Source organism: Petaurus breviceps, unplaced genomic scaffold, assembly GCF_028583685.1.
Source record: "Petaurus breviceps papuanus isolate PSGF00001 unplaced genomic scaffold, PetGlider_PUasm1.0 90977, whole genome shotgun sequence".
In the NCBI taxonomy this organism is placed as follows: Eukaryota; Metazoa; Chordata; class Mammalia; order Diprotodontia; family Petauridae; genus Petaurus; species Petaurus breviceps.
The window spans coordinates 37,686,869-37,702,337 of NW_027187391.1; the positions used below are offsets into that span (position 1 = coordinate 37,686,869).

A 15,469-nucleotide genomic window follows, 5' to 3' on the forward strand; every position below is an offset into this window, starting at 1 on the left:
GTAAATAGCATAACTACCCATAATAAATACCCAAGTCATAGTTTTTCAATGCATGTAAAGGTAAACATCTGGAACATTACATATTTTTTATGTGATATTAAAACCTACCTGTTCAATACTTTATTATCCTATCTCAGCCTTCTCTCTAGGCCTCCAGAGATCCTCTAAATTCTGAGAGGTTGCCAGTCTAATGCAAACATTTCCCAATGATCTTTTTGTGTGCATCAGGGTAAAAATGACAGCTCTTATATAAGAAATATAGTTCGCTTTCTTCGCTCGTCCCATTCTCAGACTGCATTATGATTAAAAATCCAGTCCATCATTAAAACAAGATTTGAATTTTAAAACATTTTATTTACTATTAGGTCACTTATCTTCACTGCAAAGACATGGAAAGACCAATGATATTGAGAAATATAGTGATAGGTATCTAGGTGGCACAGTGGATAGAGTGCTCAATCTGGTATGAAGAAGACCTGAGTTCAAACAGCCTTAGACATTCCTAACTATGTGACCCTGGGTAAGTCATTTAACCTTTATCCATCTTAGTTTTCCCATCTGTCAAAGGGGGATAATAATGGTGTATCAGCAATGCCATATTCACAATGCCTATAGAGATTACAAATATGCTGATATAATTATCCATTACAAAATACGTCATGTTTGCCATATGAGGAAATAAACTAGAAAATTTATTAAGATACCAAAAGACTGAGTCCCAAAACCAGAAAGTGGAAGCCATCAGAGTAGTTATGACATTGGCACAGGTAGATAAAGTAGAAAGCACCCACATTTTCAAGCCTTTAAAACAGAACAGGCTACCTCAGGCAAAGGTCCTCCTCTCCCCACGCACAGCAACCACCCAGCGTCCTGGAAGCGCGCTCCCAGCAGCTCCGGCCCCTGGCAGTCCTCAGCAGGAGTCCTTAGCAGTCCTAACTCAAAAAGGGCTTCGTGCTGCCACTGCCTCTGCTGCTGCCGCCGTCACCACCACCGCCAGCCAACGCAGGAACGCTAGCTTGGCTTCTGCTTCCTCTTGCTCCGCCCCTTCCTGCTACATCAGCAAGTCCAACGGGGCATGGAAGATCTTTAAATCCCATAACCCTTACAAATGGCCCCCACCTTCCAGGATTATTGTAAAGACAAAATGAGATAGTAGTTGTAAAATACTTTGTAAACCTTAAAGCACTACATAAATATTGTTGTTCCTCTTGCTATCCACATATATTTTCTGTAGCTTGAATTAAAAAAAAAAAGTCTTTCAGTCTGAACCTACTTGGAAGCAATGTAGTAGAGGACTTGATGAATATTTAGCAGGAATATAGTCCACTTAGGCAATTATTCCTTTCTCCATGTCTTTACAACATTTAAACCATGTATATCCATTTCTCTATTAGGCAATCATTATATACAATGGGTATTATAACCAAATACGTCATAGAATCCCCCATTCCTCAATTTATCAAGACTGAGTGAAGATTTATTCATTATCAGACTCTAAGCATGTTTACAGACATAAATGTAGTACAATATCTTTGCTTATGCCTGAAGCTAATCATAGCTAATAACATCAAAGGGCTGCTTTAAGCCACCCGTCATAGATGATTGAAGGAATAAAATTGAGAAGGCCCAGATCCTCCATATTTCATCTGGTTGAAGCATTTTCAAGTTTTTGTTTTTTTTGTAGGGGGGAGGAGTTGTTCATAGAAGTAATAATATATTTATTCTATGGATTTTCATTTTAGGAGAGTAAAAGTTCTATATTACCATCTCTAATGGCCTTTTTTCAAGCCTCATCATTCTTAACCTCTCTGTACACTTTGACACTGTCCATCCTCCTCTTTCATACTCTCTTTTCTATAGGTTTTTGGATTCACTCTCTTCTGTTTTTCCACTTACTTGTCTGACTCTATCTCCATCCATATCATGTTCATAACACTCTGACCAGGATACTCTTTTCTCTTCATATTATACTGTGTCATTTGGTCATCCCATTGACTCCCATGGTTTCAATTATCATCTCTATGCAGATGACTCTCAGAACTACTTATCCACCCCTAATCTTTTTAGTACCTGCTACTCTTGTGTCTTCAACTGCCTATTAGACATTTCAAACTGATATCCCATATACATCTTAAACTCATCATGTCCAAAACTAAACTCATTTTCTTTTCCCTAAAACTATCCCTAATTCATAATTTCCACTTTACTGGAATAGTACCACCATATTCCACTATCCACCAAGCGAGGCTCACAACCTAGGTGTCATCCTCAGCTTCTCATCCCTACTGCCCATATCTGATCATTTGTCAAGTCTTATCATTTCTACCTTCATGATATGTCTTCTATATGTATTTTCCCCCCGACACTACCATCACCCTGGTGCATACCCTTATTACTTCATGTCTAGACTATTGAAATGGCCTTATTTATTCCATTTTCCTCGTCTCTCTCTACCTTGTCCATCATCTACTCAACTCTCAAAATGGTTGTCCTAATGGGCAATTCTGACCATGTCATACACCCATTCAATAAATTTGAGTGACACTATTACTTCTAGGATCAAATATAAAATCCTCCCTGACTTTTAAAATCCTCCATAACCTCGTCCCATCCTACAACTCCAACATCATACCTTAATTCCTTCCATGAGCTCTACAATCCAGTGACACTTTTGTGCTTTTCCTCAAACATAACACTTTATCTCTCAACTATGAACTTCTCACTGACTATCCCCCATGCTTCGAATGCCTTCCCTCTTCATCTCTATGTCCTTGTTTCTGCTTCCTTATCTTCTGCAAGAAGTTTTCTCCCTAATAGCCCTCTGATTAAAAATGCTAGGCAAGGTATAAAAATGGAGACTTATGCTTACCCCACTATTTGCCACTGTCACTCAAGATATCAGGAGTAGAGTCCAAATTGTTTCCCTATTAATGGTGAGAGTCTCTGGATGGTTCTGTTTGCAGTAGACATTATGCTGATTTCATCAAATCCTGGAATCAATTTAACTATTTACACAGGAAAAAACGAGTAGACGAGGAATGTATTTTGTAGAGAAAATGATGTACAATTGGATGTATAGTGCAGGGTTATTTTATTAGTATGTGTATCTTGGATACAAGATGGAAAATTGACCGTGAAGAGGGTCCCAAATTAAATAAGATGAAGCGTTTGAATTGGATTGCATTTGAGAAAGTATACAGTACTTTTAGATAGCTAGACAGATAGCTAGATAATTTATTATATGTTTAAAGTATATGTGCAGCAAGCGCCATTCTAAAGACTGGGAATATAAATATAAACAAGGAAGATGCTACCTTCCCTCAAAGAACTTATAGTCTAGTGGAGGAAAACAACATATGAGTGGGAGGTAATAGAAGAAGGGTATTCAGAGTGGCAAGTGAAATCTGAAGAGTCTAAGAAGTGGGAGAGATGACCACACACTTCTTCCTGAGAGACATGTCTTTTTTACGTAAATATTCTTCTAGTGATATTGCACACTAATAAGTCATGGAAAACCACAGTGTCTGAAGAATTAAAGTTTTGGGTCACCCAAAAGTAAATGGGAAATATACTTCCCAATTACCTATCTATCTATCTATCCATCCATCTATCCGTCTATCTGTCCATCTGTCCATCTGTCTATCTGGAAGAGGTCCTAGAGATGATCTAACCTAACTACCTATAAGTTTATATATCTATATATAACTATCTGTCAGTCAGTCTGTCTGTCTTTAGTGAGAGGATGGATGGATGGTGAGTGGAAATAGTCAGGTTATTAACAATGAAGAACATACAACAAAAGCTTCATTAAAGAGATCATCAGAAATGTGTGGGCAGAAAAACAATTGGGCCTATCTTATAGGCACAGCCAGAGATATGTGGGGGCCAGGCTGTGTACTCTACTGGTAACCATATAATGTGATGAAATTTAGAGGAAGATCTAGAGTACTTTGAGGGGATCTCTTGTGTAAGACTCATGAGAGGCTGGATAAAAGCCAAGAAGGGGTTATAAGCTGTACCATTGGAAGAAGTTAATGAAATTAAACATTAAGGAAATTACAAATCCGTGGGTATAATGCCATGTGTAAGAATTACACAGGATGTGAAATGACATATGGATAGCCTGTGATTTAGAGTAATCACATTTTTTTAGGTCATGGAAGAATGGAAACAAGTGAGGAAGGTACTAGTAATTTATCATATAAGTACTGCTAACTAAGGAGCTAGATTCCTTTGTAGTACTTTTATTTTTTATTATCTTCTTAAAGAAGATGTTATTGTGTGTATGTATGTGTGTGCACATGTGTGTACATACATTTATTCTGGTATATGATAATAGTTATAGAACCTCTGGGCCCTAGGACCTCGGATCAAACTTAGGTATCCAAGTGAGAAACAGGATGGTGCATAAAAGGAAAGTAGTAGTTCTATAGAATATGAAGACCAAGAGAGAGACTTATGGCTTGGAGATGTAGGAAAACAAGGTATGGGGGGCTGTTCCTTATGAAACAGTGCAGGAAATAGTTGTGCAGAGTTACTGCTTCTTTGGTATCCAAGAAAGTCCAAGAAAAAGCATTCATTGTAACTATAAGTTGAAGCTAGGTGGAACTAGGAAGGGGTCTTCTCTAGGACATTTTCCAACTCTAGTATCTTTTCTTTCTATGAATATGATACAATCCATCAACAGGCATTTATTAAGTGCCTTCTTTGTGCCAGGAATGTGATAGGCACTGGGGGTACAGTCAAAAAAATGAAGCAGACTTTGACCCTAATGTGCTTAAGTTATATTGAGGGAGACTCAGATAGTTAGAGACAAAAGACTTGAAATGGGAATAGGCTAGGCACCAGACAAGGGAAATCCAGAAGCAAAGGGATATAAATAATGAAATTTATCTCCCGAGTTGGACCAAGTGGTACTTTGTAACTAATTCTTTTACGGTAATTGCTCATCTATACAGTCTTTACATTCTAAGTCTTCAAACCTTTAGTCAAGTCTATATTTATTACATAAACAGCTTGAGTATGCTATTTTTGATAACTCACTATTAAGGACTATATGGGAGATAAAGGATGTATGAGGGGTGTGCTGGTAAATGTTTAATAACTAGCACTCTGGAGGAAAAAAAGTCAAAACAAACCCTGTGCACATGATACCATTTTGAGATTAATCTACTTATTAAGATTTTTTTCTGTCATTTTTTAATGTAGACAATCAATAAAACAATAAATAGAAGCCCAAGTTTTAGACTGCTTTCTGAGGTGTAAATGCTCACATTTAAAATTGTTCTAGCATACCACTGGATATGGTCTGGGGTGGATTTTGGTGACACCAGAGGCAGTTAAATAAAACCTGATTGTGATGTTGGTCACCACGATTGCCAGGAGCTGGGAGAGGGTTTGTTGATAAAATTTCATTAAAGACTAGTAGAAAATGCATCTAACAGAGATAATCAGAGAGGACAAAATAAAATGAAAGAAGTTCACAAAACTTACAATTAGGCTATTGAGAAAAGCTAAAGTTTTGTACCATGATGGGAATTCCCTCTAAGCAAAGTACCTATCATCTCCACTGCCCTTCCAATTTTAAATGGTAGTGAAGGGTGATAATGAAGGATTTATCACATTTAAAAGGAGATATCCTATAAATCAGACACATAGAATTTCTGTTTATCTACAAAGGCTCAAAAAATGTTCTTGAGAAAAATCAACATTATTTCTCTATTCAAGTAGTTTTTCTCTCTCCTCTCTTCTCATCTCCTCTCCTCTTTTTTCTTTCCTTCCTCTCCTCCCCTCTCTTCCCTCCTTTTCTCATATATCACTACATGATATAAAGAGAAAAAAATGTCTTCCTTTCTTTTCCCTTTCAACTGATTAATATTTTTTTCTTACTTTAAAAGTCATGGAATTTTAACTATCTCTCTTATGAAGTGGATATATGATAATGGGAAGCAACATAATACAGTGGATAGAAAGCTAGCCTAGGAATCAGGAAGACCTGAGTCTGAGTCATGCCTTTGACACATAATGACTATGTGACCATGGGAAAATCTCTTTACTTCTCAGTGTCCCAGGTAATTGTCTAAGACTTTGTGAAGTTGTGATTTCCTATTGACAGACTCTTAGCAGAAGAACAGTTGCATTTGTAGAGGAGGTATCTTCATCAGGAATCCACCATACCAATGAAATTACAGGTTCGTTCTAGTTTTAAAAAAATGGAGGAAAATGCCATATGACCATGAGTATTGTCTGTCTGTCTGTCACGTGCGTGCGCGCACACACACACAACAATAAAAAGCAACAACAAAAACCCCATAAACTATCAACTAAGGAAAAAATAAAACTTTAAAGAGCTTGGTTTCATATCCAACTAATTTAGATGATAGAAATTTTGTAAATGAAACTGGAAAGACCACAAACATTGTGAAAAGGAACAGATCTTCTGCAGATATGGAAGTATTACATATGGACCCCATGACTTCCATATCCTTGTAGTACTATATGAAGAAGTGTCAATTGCATTTGACAAGACAAAGCTGGAAAAAGTTGCTAGACCTGATCAAACCAATGCAGGAAACAACATAATTAAAAGGTACTTCAGGATCAGTTTTCAAGGAATCTCAAAGAGAGGAAGATTCCGAATGAGTAGAAAAGATTACAGACATTGCTTCTAGCAAAAAAAAAAAAGATAATAGAGAATTCAGAACAAGTCTTTATTCCCGTTTTCATTTCTATAAAATTTTATGAGAATTCAGACAACTTTTTGCAGACCATTTTCTCCAATAGATCACATCTTTATTTCCCACAGCTGCCTGAGAAAGTGTAGCAAATTTAAGATTGGGCTATTTTTTTTTTCCAGAAATCAATTTGAAGAAGGAAACAAAGCATATATGAAAGTAGAACAAAATGCAGCCTGTGGTTCTCTTCAAACAGGAGACTAAAATAATCCTTAAACCAGGACTGAGCATCGCCCATACATGTTAAAATTACATAAGTCTAGGACAGTTGCAACTACAGCAATAATTTTGTTCAACAATCTGCTGAGTATTGACAATAAACAAGGAGTGAAACAGGGAGACATCTGTTTGCATTAGGTGTATGCCAGGTTTGTGGAATGTTTTGTGTAGGATCTAGGCTAAAGAAAGATTCCCTATGGAGGACAAGGTTTTCTAATATCCCTTTATATACAAATTACATTGAGCCCTGGGCCATTACAAATTTCTTTAGCAAAGTATTCGGTAATTGTTGCATTATGAGAGCTTGGTCTATGCAAATGTTATCACTAGTTGCTACTGCTATAACTGGTACAACTATACCTAGATCTTGGACTGCATGCAGAGAAAATAATCTATGTTGTAAATGACATGATTAAAAGATAATCAGGGATCAATTTTCAAGGTATCACAAAGAAAAGAAGATCCTGAAGGAGTAGAAAAAATCACAGATATTGCTTGCTAGCTTCCTAAAGACAGGTAGCATTGTGAACACTGGACCTGGGGTAAGTAAAAAATTGGATTTGAATCTAGGCTCTAACACATACTAACTGAATCTCTGAACTTCAATTTTCACATCTGTAAAATGGGGATAGTAATGACTATACTACCTGCCTCACAGCATGTTAAATTCCATACTTGACTCCTGCCTCACAAAATTGTGCTGATCATGAATGTAAAGGTTTTTTTTTTCCCAAACCTTAAGGTTTTCTATAAATATTAGTTATCCTTATGGACAATGATTTGGGCTCAGGATTGAATAGGAGACAATCAGATCAGATCTTATTTGAAAAACTGTATAGTTAAGTTGGGAAGTATTTATTAAGCACCTACTATGGGCCACATGCTGTGCTAAGTACTGGGGCACTATGCTAAGTGCTCAACAATGCTTTCAATGTTTCCAAATATCTCAGTAATTCAGTAGTTCATTTGCATAATATTAATTTTTAATTTGTGATATTATATGGGTAAAAATAATGACTTTGTAGGAATCAAAGCTACGAGTAAACCCTAAAGAAATGAAAAAGCACATGGAAGATGTGAATAGGCTTATGCTTATGATATATTACCAACCATGACTCACATGGGAAAAGTGTCATGAAAGACATTTCCAGGATGTCTATTACCAGAAAAGGAGGTAAGTCAGACTGAGAGACCATGAGTGAATGGTTAGACTGTTGTTGTTACTCCATAGAATGTTGTTACTCCAGTCTATTACAAGAACCTTTGAAAAAAAACTTTCATCTTCTTATTTAGTGGGTCCTCTATAGACAATTTATAAAACGACAATTGAGGCACAAATGTTGCACCCTTTGGGGATACATGATGAGGGAGACATGCTTCCCCCACCTCCTTTGGAGAAAGTATAGATAACTTCTTAACTGTTTCTTGTTGGCCATGAAATCTCTTCTAATTGGTTGTTGACTCAGAAGACTTGGGTATGTTAAAAGGGCCCTCTCTACCCTTCTGGATTCTTTTTCCTTCTAGTCTTTAAAGTGTAAGGATGACTGAATGCTACAGGGTTGAAGTGCCCTCCCCAACACTGGGCCACAAGCTGTGAACCTAGGACAGCCGGTTTGTGGAATGGGGCATCCTCTGCTTTGTGCCTTCTTTACCTTTGTATAGCAGCTTATCAGAGTTTAAAAGGCTGCTGGCATCCTCCTTGGGGGTAGGGTAGCACCTAAGTAGAGATGTATCAGCTACCAAAGCAGTTATAGTTGAAACAAGGGCAGAGGCAGTCTGATATAGAGGGAAAGGGTCACAGAGAAAGGGAGGATGGCCGGGGGTGGGGAAGAAAAACCCCATTTCAAATTGATAGGGATGTACTCACTAGAGGTGAAATACAAATTAGCTAATGAGTAATCCTATTGCAAATGTCTCAGTTAGGCTTGAATATCAGCCACTCAAAATATTGTGATCATCTTATGGTTCTTTAGTCCTTCATATGCTCTTTCTTTGGTGAATATTAAATTGTCTATTCCATACTTGACTCATGTTTGTACTTTGGGTACTTTCTTTTCTTTGGTAATCTGACCTGACTTGGGGTACTTTTTTTACTTCCCTTCCTGCCCTTGGGAGTCTGAGGTGGGAGCATATTGAAGCATTGGAGAGGTTAGTTCCCTTGTCAAAAAGATGTTTAGCCTCAAAGCCAAGAGCCCAGTCAGTGAGAGTAGGTATTGGCAAAGCCAGTCCCTGCAGCCTCATAATAGAACTGCCTGACTAGATACAGTAGTAGATATAGGGGAACCTTGCCCATTTTAAGGAACTAATTCTAGTCAATGTCATATACTAGACAATAAAAATAATGCCTCATTTTTATATAACCCTTTAAGGTGTAGCCAACTTTTCTTCAATGTCTCCCTGTGATATAAGCAGTGCAAATAGCATTATTAAGTGACTTGTTTCTGACCACCCAAATAGTAAAAATCCAGATTTGAACCAAGGTCACTGACTCAAATCTGACATTCTTCCCAATATGCTGTAGAATGAAAAGATGAGGGAGGGAACACACAAAGTAATGAAACAAGAGATCCACCGAAGTGTCCAAGCTCACTTATTTGTTTCTTTGCTTCTATCCGTCTTCTCATTCCTCTACAGTAAGAAGTAATTCTCTTATTTACTTGTCCTTCTTACTCCATTCACTGATTACTGTTTTTTAGCGTCCTCTCCATCTTTCATTCTTTGTCTTTGCCTCTTAACCCTGGTCTTCAAAAGTATTCACATCCAATTCCCTGAAACTTCCAGTTTCCACACACTTAATCATTCTCTTTGAAAACTGCCCATTGTAAACCTCCTCACCTCTGACCTTCCACATCTACAGATGCTTCCTGTGAGCCGGGGCCTAACAGCTAATGCACATACTATATATCAATTGTATGGCACTGAAAATATTGACTATTTATAAACTGCTAAAGATCTTGTATTTAGTAAATTATCCTAAGCTTGGGATCATTGATTGAGATATTATTTAAATTCCTTGGTTCCTATTCTTCTGGTTAGTCATATTTAAATAATATTGCTTATGTTAACTTTTATGGGCAGTGTGAGAGGAGGAGGGGCAAAGTGAGTGGAATTTAGACTGACTTCTGGTAGAAGACTTGGGGAGAGGATATTGTTTTTTGGGTTGTTGTTCAGTTGTATTTGACTCTTCATGACTCCAGCTCTTGGCAAAGATATTGGAGTGGTTTGCCATTTCCTTCTCCAGTTTATTCTACAGATGAAGAAATAGGAGAACAGGATTAAATGACCAGTTATTTTCAGTTGTGTCTGACTCCTTGTGATCCAATTTGGGGTCTTCTTAGCAAAGGTACTGCAATGATTTGCCATTTCCTTCTCTAGCTCATTTTGCAGATGAGGAAACTGAGACAAACAGGGTTAAGTGATTTGCCCAAGGTCACACAACTGGTAAGTGTCTGAGGGCAGATTTGAACTCTGGAAGTCTTCCTGACTCTAGGAGTCTTCTAGGGCTACAAATCTGATACTCTATCCACATTTCACCTACTTTTCCATTAATTTCACTAATGGAAAAGGAGTAATACAAACTCTCTCAATTGGCAGATATCCAAAAAAAAATCATTCATGATTTGGCTCTGGAATGTGGTTTTATACTTGAATTTGAATAAGGGTGTGCCCAACGGTCTGGGAATTCAAATGCTTCAAGTACAATCATGAAACTGCACTAGGAAGGCCTGATTCACTGAGAAATGTAGATGGAACCAGATTCTTCACACTGCTTTCAAGGGGAGTGCTTATCTCCTCCCTCCTGCTTCCTCCATGCTGGGAATGAATGACATCACCTCTTGCTAAGCAGTGACACTCCTTTTTACAGGTGCATCAACACAGAATCAAGCTGCCTCGGAGATTCAGGGGTTCCAATTCATTGCCTCCAAACTAGAGGGTTCTTCTAAAGGCAGAAACCTATAAATCTGGTTGTTATTAATTTGTCACCCCTTCCCCCCTTCCAAATATTTTATTTGTTCCAGTTTAGCTGCTGCATGTATACGTGCTTGTGTTTGTGGTTCATTTTCAAAGAGGACCATGGCATCAGGGAAATGATGACATGACTTGCAGTTGACTTTGATTTGAGTGAGGGAGCGCTGTGCAAGGTCACTAGCCTCACTTTCTCCTCCAGAGACATCTGGATCCAGTGACCAGATATTCATCAGGATGACTGGAGATGACCCAGGATGCAATGGGAGACCTGTATACATGCTAACTGTATTTGCTGTCTCCCTGGATCACACTTTTGATGTATGAAGCAGGCAGAAATAATTCTGGGCAGAGATGGTGAGGATGTGGGGGCTTGTGAAAGCAGGGAGGAGGACAATATTGCAAGATTGAAATCAACATTTACCATGCAGTATCATTTTGTGGTTAAAGAGCAGACCTGGGAGGCAGGAAGATTGGGGACCTTTGAAACACACTGTCTGTGTGATTCCTGGCAAGACACTTAATCTCTTAGTGACTCAGGAAACTGTCTAAGACGCTTAAGTTGCCTAGAAGGTGTCAATCTGTACTGACAAATGGAGCTCCTCACTGGGAACTCCCTAAATAAATGAAGTCACAGATCTGGTCAAAATCAGAAAGCCGAAATTCGAACAACCTTCCTGTAAATGATCAAAAGCTGGCTTGTGTTGCCTAAAAGGGGGGGGGGGTCTGGATATTACATAAGGATTTAAATTGGTTGGACTACCCATGCAATTTATTATGAGTAATTGAGAATTGACTGCATTTATAGAGTTATAATCTGTCTTTATTCAAGTGGATTCTTTTGTATTAAAGGCAGTACTATTAAGGGTCAATTCAGGGGATCACAGATTTAGAGATGGAAGAGGCTTTGAAGGTTATTTAGTTCAACCCCCTCAATTTACAGATGAGGAAATGAAGAGAGGGAAATATTAAGTGACTTGCCCAAAGTTACACAGTTGGCCAACAGTAGAGCAGGCATTTAAGATTGTCTGAGGCATCTAGGAATTTTCCCACTGCATCATTGTTGCCTTCCAATTCAGATCAACAAACATTTATTATTTACTAAATCTGTCTCACTTTGCTAGGCGATGGTGATCCAAATGATAAAACTAAGGTTGTCTTCAGTGAGCTTACAATTTAAAAGAAGGCATAAGACATGTACCCTGAGCAGACAGCATCATGAAGTAGAAAAATTACTGGATTTGTAGCCAGAGGACCTGGGGTCAAATCTTTGACCTACTATTTACTATCCAAGTCATCTTGGATAAGTCATTTAACCTCAATTTCCTTATCTACAAAATGAGGGGTTTGAATTAGATTACTTCTGAGGTTCTCTCCCGTATTTAAATCATATAATCATTTACAACTAAATACAACAAGATGGCAGAATGTGATAGACATAAGAGAGGGGTCTAGACACATCTCTGAGATAAATTTGAGGAAAGAGAGATCATTTTTAATTGGGAGGATTAGGAAGTTTCATGAAGGGTCATAGAATCATGGATTTAGAGCTTGAAGAGATGTGAAGATTGTCACCTTAGCTGGGCCTGGAGGGGAAGGGAGGATCTTATTTACCATGGAGAGGTAAGGAGGAGTACCTTCTAGGAATGGGGGCTAGCCCACATACTTTCCTAAACTACCCCTTACTTTACAATTATGCTTCCCACCTGCTTTCCATGGCATCTCTATATAGTGGGGGGCTTGGGGGGAGAGAATGAGAGAGGAGTGAGGGATGTGATACCGGCCAAGCTTGGAGAGGAAAAGGACAGAAGAATCAACAATGATGGCGCTGCTCTTGGCAGAGCTTGTCCACTGAGTCCTCTCAGCCTGCTTTGCCATGGGCTAGATGAGGCCAGAAGTGCTAAGAAATGCTTTACCAATAACTAGGCATCGGGGACAGAGCTTAAGGAAAGAAGCACCCTTATGAGTCTCTGCTCAAACTAGAGTTGCATTCTCCCAGGAACTAGGTACGAGTTCCTCCAGAGTTTTTGCCTCTATCACTACTGACTAATCCTACTAGAAGTTTGAGCCAAAGATTCCTTCAGAATGATATAGCCATTAGCACTGTCACGTGCCCCTGGGACCACCGCCTTGGGAAAGTCAACAACTCAAACTATGTTAGTTCTAGAACTCCTAGGTGCTGATTAATTCTGTCCCTTGGTCAGGGGGTACATTAGAAGATATGGAGAATGGTCTCACAGTCACTCGGTTTTGTCATTTATTGTGCTCTATGGTTATTATTTATTTTCTTATTGATTCTGTGAGAAAAGTAAATACTGCCTGTAGTATTCAAGTATGCTTATTAGCTTTTTTCGTATGGCTGATGCCATTATGTCAAAGTCATGTGACTCATACAGTTCAAAAGAATATAGGGATTCAAAGTGGTTGGGAGCTCAGGACTCCTTTTCATTGGGGTGTTCACAGAGGAGTAGCATGTCTGGTGTGAGGACGTGACAAGCCCTTTTTAAGACTGTTCATCCACCTTTCATGTCTACCTTTACCCAACTTTCATCTGTGTCTCCAAGAAGGTATAGCAAGAACAGCAGCCACACCCTGGTAAAATTCTCTTGGCAGACGGTCAGGTTGAGGGTAACCTACAGGCCTCAATCCTGTTGGTGAGTCAGGAAGAGGTCTACCCCAAGCATGTGAAGATTTCCCCCAGCGGAATGGGTTGATGAAAACGATTTGTTCTAATAGCCATGAAAGCTCTTAGATCTTGGCAAGACATCAAAGAGGCCAAGTTATCCACTGGGCTAGCGCCATTCATCTTGACTTCTGTCTTGCCACTAGATTTTGGAAACTTTGGAAGAGAGTGAGGCTGATGACTTTATGCAATTCTGCCTCATTTACATCCAATTCACACACAAGTCAACATATTACCCTGTGATGTCATTGGTCCACTTTGAAAATGAAGGATGAATAACATTGGTGAAATCCACAAATTCACTAATGTTTGACAAGTCAACACCACTCCAGAGAGAACATCAGAAGTAATGAACGGAAGGTGGCAGATTCTCTGGTAACTACAGTGAGCATGGCAGTTACTTAGCACTGCCACCCTGTCGGGGCATATGCAAACTGTAAACATGAATTTGAGATTCCCCTGTGAATGGCCCTAAGCACCACCTAGTAATTAAATACACAGAAGTGGGAGAGGTTAACAGCTAATAATCTGTTTTTACTAAGATGTTGAGTGAATAAAGGCACATAGTGTAAATGCTTCTGGAAAGATGGGTTGGAACCAAATTGAGAAGGACCTGCGATGCTATCCCAAGGATAAAACATTCGATTCAAAATGTCCTGGAGAACCACTGAAGGTTTTTGGATGGAGGAGTAAAGTAGATCTGTGCCATACGTGTAAGGTTAATGGGATAGAAGATATTTCCTGCCCATTAATAGTCCTCACATGAAGCCAATTAGGCCCTGGGTCACAGGGATCCCCACACCTCTCCAATTAAGTGTTGATTTCCAAATTTCTCAGCACTAAGCCAATCAAGTCTTTGATGGGAAACAGTGTATGTCTCTTTTTCTCTCTCCCCCTTCCCCTCCCTCTCCCTTTCCCCCTCCCCCTCCCCCTCTTCTTCTCCCCCTCTCCCTCTCCCTCTCCCTTTCTTTCATTGCTTGGAGGGAGAAATATGGATGAAGAGAGACACTCTGGCTGAGTGCAATGCCAATGGAAGAAAGACCTTGCCTTGGGGAACTTGCTTATGAGGAAGTTTGACAGAGAGAACCTTTGCAATGCTGGTGCTCCCTGGGTTGGTGATGAGTATTTTACTAAACCTTGTTTTTTGGTGTCCTAATAGCAATGTCCCAAATAGATACTTTGGTTTTGTCTTGGAGGAGTGTTTATTATATTTTTCCAACAAACCCTGGGAATATGTATGTTCATTCATAGCAGTTGCTATGGGTATCACTTTGGTGTTACAGTAAGAAGGTCATTTTGGTAGCTGTGTGAAATGAAAACTTCATGACTAGGGAAGTAAAGAATTTCGTAGCAGCTGGATACATTGTGTCTTGCTATGGGCAGTGGAAGTGGCATATAGCTGGGTGATTTATGGAGATAAAAAAGCTGGTAGCTACAGTTGATGGATAATTAGATTGGTCATGACCATGAAGTCTTTTGGCAGATTTAATTCTTTACAGAGAGCGAGTCAGACTTTGGATAACTCTTCCACACTCAGGAATAGTGTAGCTGCAATATTTGGTATTTCCAAGAAACTTTCCTGAGGTTCATGTGTATCTCCAGGTGTTCTTACTCATGGGAACATAGCCAAGGGAACAGTTTGTTGTATCTGCATTTTGATTACCCCTTCCCAGCTGTGTGTTGTTGCTATACTAGGTAACTTCCCAATGGCTGGGGGTAGTTTTTTTGATGCAGGTGTGTCTTTGATGATCAGAGCATTCTGCGACAACCTATGTGACATCTTTGACAAAGCAATTATCTGAAACTGATCTTCAACTTTGAGCCCTGTTTGAGAGGCCTAGATTTAACATAAAGGATGGATTGATAT

The 15,469-nt window shown here is 39.0% G+C and overlaps 1 long non-coding RNA gene across 4 annotated transcripts in view; it reads left to right on the forward strand.

Moving 5' to 3' along the window:
- LOC138152925 (uncharacterized) overlaps nt 1–15,469 on the forward strand; it is a 306,686-nt gene that overhangs the window by 106,103 nt on the left and 185,114 nt on the right. For 2 of the 4 annotated variants that reach the window (XR_011166236.1, XR_011166233.1), the window contains exon 1: nt 7,056–7,495. The exons of the other annotated variants lie outside the window; for them this stretch is intronic. This is a non-coding gene — a long non-coding RNA (uncharacterized lncRNA). Of the gene's footprint in view, nt 1–7,055; nt 7,496–15,469 lie in introns of those variants that run through there. 4 annotated transcript variants of the gene reach the window in all.